Raw genomic sequence first — 7,508 nt, 5'->3', positions numbered from 1 at the left:
GGGGTGGGGCCTGGGCTGGAGGCGCATGGGCTGGGGGTGGGGACTGGGCTGGAGGGGGGCCTGGGCCCGTGGGGGGCCTGGGCTGGGGTGGCTAGCCTGCGGCCAAGGTAGAGTAAAAGACACCATATGGCATTAACTTTCCAGTGTAGCATTTTTTTTCAAATGCCAAATTCAATAACATACACCAAAAATGCATTTATCCTTATGCACCAAATACGCATTGGATATTTTGTAGCTAGTGAGTTAGACGAAACATGACTTCAATGATGCACTAGATAAAAATTGTATGTCAAACTTGTAAAATAGAGAGCATGGTACATGTATTGGTATGTAGATAGTTGGATAAAGCATGAGTCTTCATTGCCTACATTTAAACCCGAAGAGAAAAAAAACTTACTATCACAATCATATAATGTTTTTGATTAAAATAAATTTGCAACTAGTAGAGATTTCACATACCCCTTTAAAATTTTATCAGCAGGCCATGCCACATTACTTGAAATTGCTTCTTCAATGGTACTCATCTCACTCGTTGGCCTCCACAAGAAAGCGTCCGGGTGTTTTGCTACATCCACCCACACTCTCACTGCATTCGGTCCAAGAGGTACATGGTGAACGAGGTCTTTCGGGTCGCTTGGCATCAAACGCCCTTCAGCAACAACTTCTCCAGTTCCAACCCAGTCTAATAGCTTACACTTGTTGGTAAGTTTGGGTAAATTAGTACTCACACTCTGCCAATAATACAATGAACATAAGCAATTACAAATAAACAAGCTTTAGTATATGGCAAACTTGATTTCATCCCGTTTAAAAACTTGAATACGTAGTAATTGACTGCCAATAATACAATGAACATAAGCAATTACAAATAAACAAGCTTTAGTATATGGCAAACTTGATTTCATCCCGTTTAAAAACTTGAATACTTAGTAATTGACTTTGATTGCTTACCACTGGTGAATGCACGTTTGCAGTAGATTGATCCTCACTTCTGATGCCACTTACTTGACTTTTCAACAATAGAGAGATTATCTCCTGCAATTCTTTGACATCCGCTTCTGTTTTGTTGCATTTATCTTGTAAAGCCTGCAAGTTATCATCCCGTTCTGACAAAATAGAATGTTTTGTCTTAGTCATCCCAAGGCCTAATGCTCTCATGCGGCCATTCCCGTCAGGACCAAAGTAAGAAGCTAGAGCATCATCTAGCAAATCACTACGATCAGAATTGGGTATCTCATTTTGTATTTGTTCCAAATTTCCCTATCCCAACAATGAACAAAAGCATGGAAGCATAAGCACAACAATATAGACATTGATATACAACATTACGAGAAGTTAAAGTTTTTCTTACAATGACGTCACCAACTGCTGAATTGACAGGTTCACCACTTTTTTTCTTATGTACATTTGTCCAAATTGATACTCTATTTAATTGAGACTTGCTCGAACTACTTGCATTCTACAAGGAGAAATCTCAGGTTCACAACATTCTTTAAAATTAACAAGTGAAATAAAAAGGATAATTACGAATGTACCATGTCTTCAATTAAGCGAGCATATCCTTTGCGCTAGTTGTATGTGGAAGTAGTTTCTTCCTGATGTTTTGATACTTTTGACTCATTTCCTAGTAAAAAAAATTAAAGAAAGCACCATATGCATAAACATGGAGTACATGAACGAGAGATTCCAATAGGTTTTAAAGTTATTTATACCTGAAAAGCTGGACTTGTTTTCTCCCTTACAAAAGCTTTCCATTCTACCACTGATTTGATGTTATCAGGCTTCAATTTTAGTCTTTCTTCTTCGTTTTTGGCTTTCTTAACTTGGTTTACTAATCTTGATTTTGAGGCCCTCCAAATTGCACCCATGTTCCTGAATATTTGATGCTTCTGCCATTGTTTATCCACTTTATATCTTGCCTACAATCCAACAAATATCGACTCTTTGCTAAGATATATAGCAATTTTTTGTTAGTATAAGATATATAGTATAATATAGTATAAGATAAGCATACCCGGATAGCTTTCCAAAGCACTTCTCTCATCCCTGGTTGTAACTTTCTCCAATCTGGAAGTGTTACTGGAACAATCTCCCGTACAAGTGGCCCTAGAAAGGAAGACAAGCTAACTGATCCCCTACCTATTGGTTGTCCCATTGCGTTGAAACTCACTGAAATTAGACCGCTATCATCTAAGACAATCCCTTTCATCTTTGTCTTCTCTCTCTTTGCATTTGGATTTTTAGACTTTCCTATAGATTCTGTTGTTGTCTCCTCACGTTCTGGTGCAGGAGAAGCTTCAACTCCTTGCAGTCTTTGAGACCTCCGAATAGGTGTCTCCTCAGGTTCTGGTTCACCTTCACTGGTATTTGGAGGAGTAGCTTCAACTCCTTGCCTTCTGCGAGACCTCTTAGAAGGTGCAGTGGGTGAGGTTATTGGTGATTGGAATGCTTCATTCCTATCAACTGACTCACTTAGGTGTGCACCTTCACTTGGCAACAACGGAGGAGTAGCTTCAACTCCTTGTCGTATAAGAGACCTCCTAGAAGGTGCAGTGAGTGAGGTTATTGGTGATTGGAATGCTTCATTCCTATCAACTGGGTCACCTATGTGTGTTTCTTCAAAATGCGGAGAAGCTTCTCTAATAAGCAGCTTTCGAGCAACACTTCTATTATTCCTTGCTGGTGAGTCTAATCTTGGATGCTTGCCCTTTGACGGTGCACCTGCATCAACACCAGCACCCTTTCGAATCCCTTCCAGAATTGCCTTCAATCTTCCAGGTTGGATGAATGTTTCTTCCATTCCAAATCCTTTCTTGCATAACTGCCTCTTCCTACTAGTAGACATTCTTATGACTTCCTGCAATAAAACACAAAAGCGTAAGCATAGCAACATTGGAATTACTTGTTTTATAACTAAAAGAGCAAGGATTATTATTGAAGAAAGAGATGTACCTTAGCCTACAGTATTAATATTGACTAAAGGAAAGTAGACTATGTAACGTCACAACATTGAAGCCCAAGAGATGTACACAAGTGAGTCAAATTAATTTTCATTAAAGACAAAGGTATAAGCACATACAAAAAGGCACTAAACAAAATTCAAACTAATATCCCTTCACAATCTCCTCTCACGTAGGAAATGTCATCATTTTCATTGTCCTCATTCACTTGACCAGTTATAGGAATGAAAGGCACTGAAGTGTCTTCATTCGAATCACATAATTCCAAGCCGTAGAAACCTCTTGTTGGTGCGTTTATCACAACATACCAATCTGAATCATCGGTATCTCTAGGATAAAAGACAAGCTTCGCTTGTGAGGCTAAGATAAAAGGATCTTTTCTGAAATCATGTTGACCATGGTGTAAATTAACAAGTGTAAACCTATCTTCATCCCTAATACCTCTATTAACACTAGCCCAATCACACTTAAAAAGTGGCAGTTGGAACTCATAATAATCTATTAAGATTATCTCTCTCAACACCCCATAAAAAGCAACTACATCAACCACTTGTGATTGGTCTTTTGCACTTGATCTGCACATAGTTGTGGCTTCCAAGGAAACCCCGTAGTTTTGGGTGGCCATGTCAACATCCTTAATGTGGAACCGTTTCCCATTGATTGTGTAACCAGTGTATGACATGGCATGGTTTCTCGGACCATAAGCGAGGCACTTCAAAATGTTAGATTTATTACAATCCATGGGAATCTGTAAAAGGTAAACCAAAATAATTACTAAATTCATCCGGCCCTATAATATGTAAATCTAACATAGGTGAGTTTAATATAATACCTTATCTTTTAACCAACTAGCAAATGTGTCTCCGTGCTTCTTCCAGAGCAAACTTTCATTTTTTTCAAGAGATTTACTTGATTGTTTTAGATACTCTAAATGCATCCTATTTTAAACAAAAAATGGTCCATTAGCAATAAGACGTACAATAAGATATCACGACATAGAACATTTAATTAAGAACACTTACTTCACGTACGGTTCAACAACTGCTGAGTTAAATAACACATATCGGTGAGCTATTTCTAACATCTCATTACTGAACATGTATGGATTGCCAACCGAAAGTGGACGCCCTTCAAGAATTATGTCATTAGAAAATTCTTCATTTCGACATCCACGGTGATAAATATCAACTTTTTGCTTTATGAAATCGTTGCAAAATGCCATGCACTCATCTGCAAGATAACACTCTACAATACAACCTTCCGGTCGAGCACGATTCCGAACGTATCCCTTAAGAGTCATCATGTACCTACGTCAGTACATATCAATAAGCAATCTTAGTGTAGTAACGAAATTGTAATAAACTCAATATAACAAGTTCACATACATTATATCAATCTACCAAGTGGTGGAATTTCCTTTCAAAAGGATACATCCAATGAAATTGAACAGGTCCACAGAGTCTAGCTTCCCTTCCTAAATGAATCACTAAATGTACCATTATATCAAAGAATGATGGTGGGAAAAATCTCTCCAACAAGCATAACGTTTCTACAACTTCTTCTTCAAGTTCTATCATCTTTTCTCCATCGATGACACGCTGGCATAGCCTATTAAAGAAAAGACACAAACTAAGTAGCGCATTTCTGGGAGCTTTTGGCAACAACCCTCTCAAGGCTACTGGTAGTAACTGTTGCATGAGTACATGGCAATCATGAGACTTCAAGCCCATGATTTTGCAGTCGTCCACTGAAACACACTTTCCAATGTTAGAACTAAACCCATCGGGGACCTTTAAATTATATAATCTTCTGCAGAAGGTGAGCTTTTCTGCTTTCGACAGTGTATGTGGAGCTGGTGGCAGATATGTTCTTTTCCCTCGCTCTTGGGGGTGCAAGTCAGGCCTAATTCCCATGTGTTGTAAATCCTTTCGTGAATTAAGACCATCTTTAGATTTTTTATTTACATGCAACAACATATTTAAAATGCTTTCGCACACATTTTTCTCTATGTGCATCACATCCAAGTTGTGTCGCAAAGCCACATCCTATAAAATGTCACTTCAAACAAATCAAACATTATTCAATCCGTCAATAATTAGCTTCAAAAGTCAGAAAGGAGGCTATTAGTTAAGTAGTAATTACCTGCCAATAAGGTAGGTAAAAAAAAAGTGATCTTTTCTTCCATAGTTGTTGCTTCTCCATATCCACATCCTTCACCTCGACTCTCTTGCGTTTAGGACGGACTTTCTTAATAACTTTTTTACCTCCTCTCCCATGCCCTTTCATAACTTCATTCTCAAAAATATCCATATTAACTTTCCCCCAATCATTCACAAAGTCCTTAAGTTGTTCATACATTCTTCTACCGGTCATTATTCTTGGTTTACTTTCTTTTTCTACATTTCCATCGAACCAACACTTTTTCGTTCGGAAGGGATGACTTGGTGATAGAAATCTCCTATGACCCATGAATACAAACTTCCTACTAAAGGGCAACCACATTGCTCGAGTATTGTCAACACATAAAGGACACGCTAATCTACCTTTTGTATAGCAACCACTAAGATTTCCATAGGCTGGAAAATCATTTATTGTCCACATTAAAATTGCCCTTAAATTGAAAACCTCCTTGTCAAATGAATCAAAAACACTGACTCCATTGTTCCACAACTCTTGTAAATATTCTATGAGAGGTTGTAGGTAAATGTCAATATCATTGCCAAGTTGTTTAGACCCTGGGATTAATAACGTTAGCATGATGTTTTCCTTTTTCATGCACAAAAATGGTGGCAAGTTGTATATCACAAGCATCACTGGCCAACAACTATAAGTTGAGCTTAAATTACCAAACGGATTGAATCCATCTGTGGACAATCCAAGTCTAAGATTGTGTGGTTCATTTGCAAACGTAGGCCACTTCTCATTCACTAGTTGCCATGCTGGAGAGTCAACCGGGTGATGCATCTTTCCATCACCCCTTTTATTATTGGAATGCCACCTTAGATGATGAGCCATCTTTTCACTCTTGAACATCGCCTTGAACCTAGGAATTATCGGAAGATATCTCAAGACTTTAGCAGGAACACCAACTTTAGCTTTTTTGGTATGTTTGTCAACCTTCCACCTTGAAGCATGACACCTTGGACATTTATCAAGATCTGCCTTATCCTTTCTAAACAAACAACAATCGTTAGGGCAAGCATGAATCTTTTCATACCCTAGATGAAATTCTCTCATAAACTTTCGTACTTTATACGTCGACCTTATCAACACATTAGGTTCAGGTAACATGTCATGCAATAACTCTAGCAATCCGTCAAAACTACAATCAGACTATCCATTCATGGTCTTATGTTTGAATAAGGCAACAACGGCAGACAACTTGTTGTATTTTGAACAACCGGGATATAATGGTTCTAACCAATCATTCATTTTTTCATTTAACTCCTCTAACCTATGTTCTTGCGATTGTTCTATATAATCATTCTCATCGCCATAGGCAGCCTTGTATAACTCATATATGTCATTCTTGTCAACGTTTTCCAACTCTTCATTTGTGTTTACTTCTTCCCCATGATGAAACCAAGTAGTGTATGTTGGATCCATACCATTGATTACCAAGTGTTCATAAACAATGTTACCACGTTGATGACTTAAGTTTCGACATTCTTTGCAAGGGCACAACAGCTTCTCCGGATAACCAAAATTCTTTTCAACTGTTTTTACAAATTTCTGAGCGCTTTGCATATACTCCGCAGTAAGTCTATAAATAAAAAGGTCAACACTAAGATTTCTATGACTACAATGACTAACACAAACAACAAAACTAAATTCCAATCTTGCTCACCTGTTATCACGCACCCAATCTTTATCAAGCATCCTAACATCATCAATCGACTTCATAATTAAATGCTAAATAAATTATCACATTTCAGACTAAGAAATAAAATTTAGTCTAACATCATTATAATAACAGAGCAAACAAAAAAAGATAAATACCTCTTAAAAATGCATAAGTCAAGATTTCTATTCATTATTCTTGATTAATAATCTTTTTAATCAAATAACTATATTAGTAAAAGAGTATTAATAATGAATGAGAAATAAAAATCTAGAACTATACACTCAATGGTAAATTCTATAATTTTCTCAATTAAAAAAATTATATATAAAAAAAGGAGAAAATCTAGCTCTAGGGAAACACAAAATAACTAGGGTCAAGATGCTTAATTAACTGGTTGAAACTTCTGAGATAGATCAATATATTCTTCCACTCAAAATAATCAAAAGATGCTTATTATTAGAATCCGCACATGCAAAATCCAATGGAGAAAATCCAAACAAGGGGAAAAAGCGTATGATCTCTTAGAATCAACAACCAAACATGTTTGAAATGACAATTTCAAGACTTAAATCCCTTCTTACTTCAAGAATAAAGAGCATATGCATTCTTCTTTTTAGAATTATACCGTTCCATCATTAACGAATCAGGAAGCGCCTCAGATAAAACAACATCAATAAAAGCCCATGCATAGAATCCAAATTCTT

This window comes from Morus notabilis, unplaced genomic scaffold, assembly GCF_000414095.1.
Source record: "Morus notabilis unplaced genomic scaffold, ASM41409v2 Scaffold221, whole genome shotgun sequence".
In the NCBI taxonomy this organism is placed as follows: Eukaryota; Viridiplantae; Streptophyta; class Magnoliopsida; order Rosales; family Moraceae; genus Morus; species Morus notabilis.
This window is presented reverse-complemented; position numbering follows the sequence as displayed.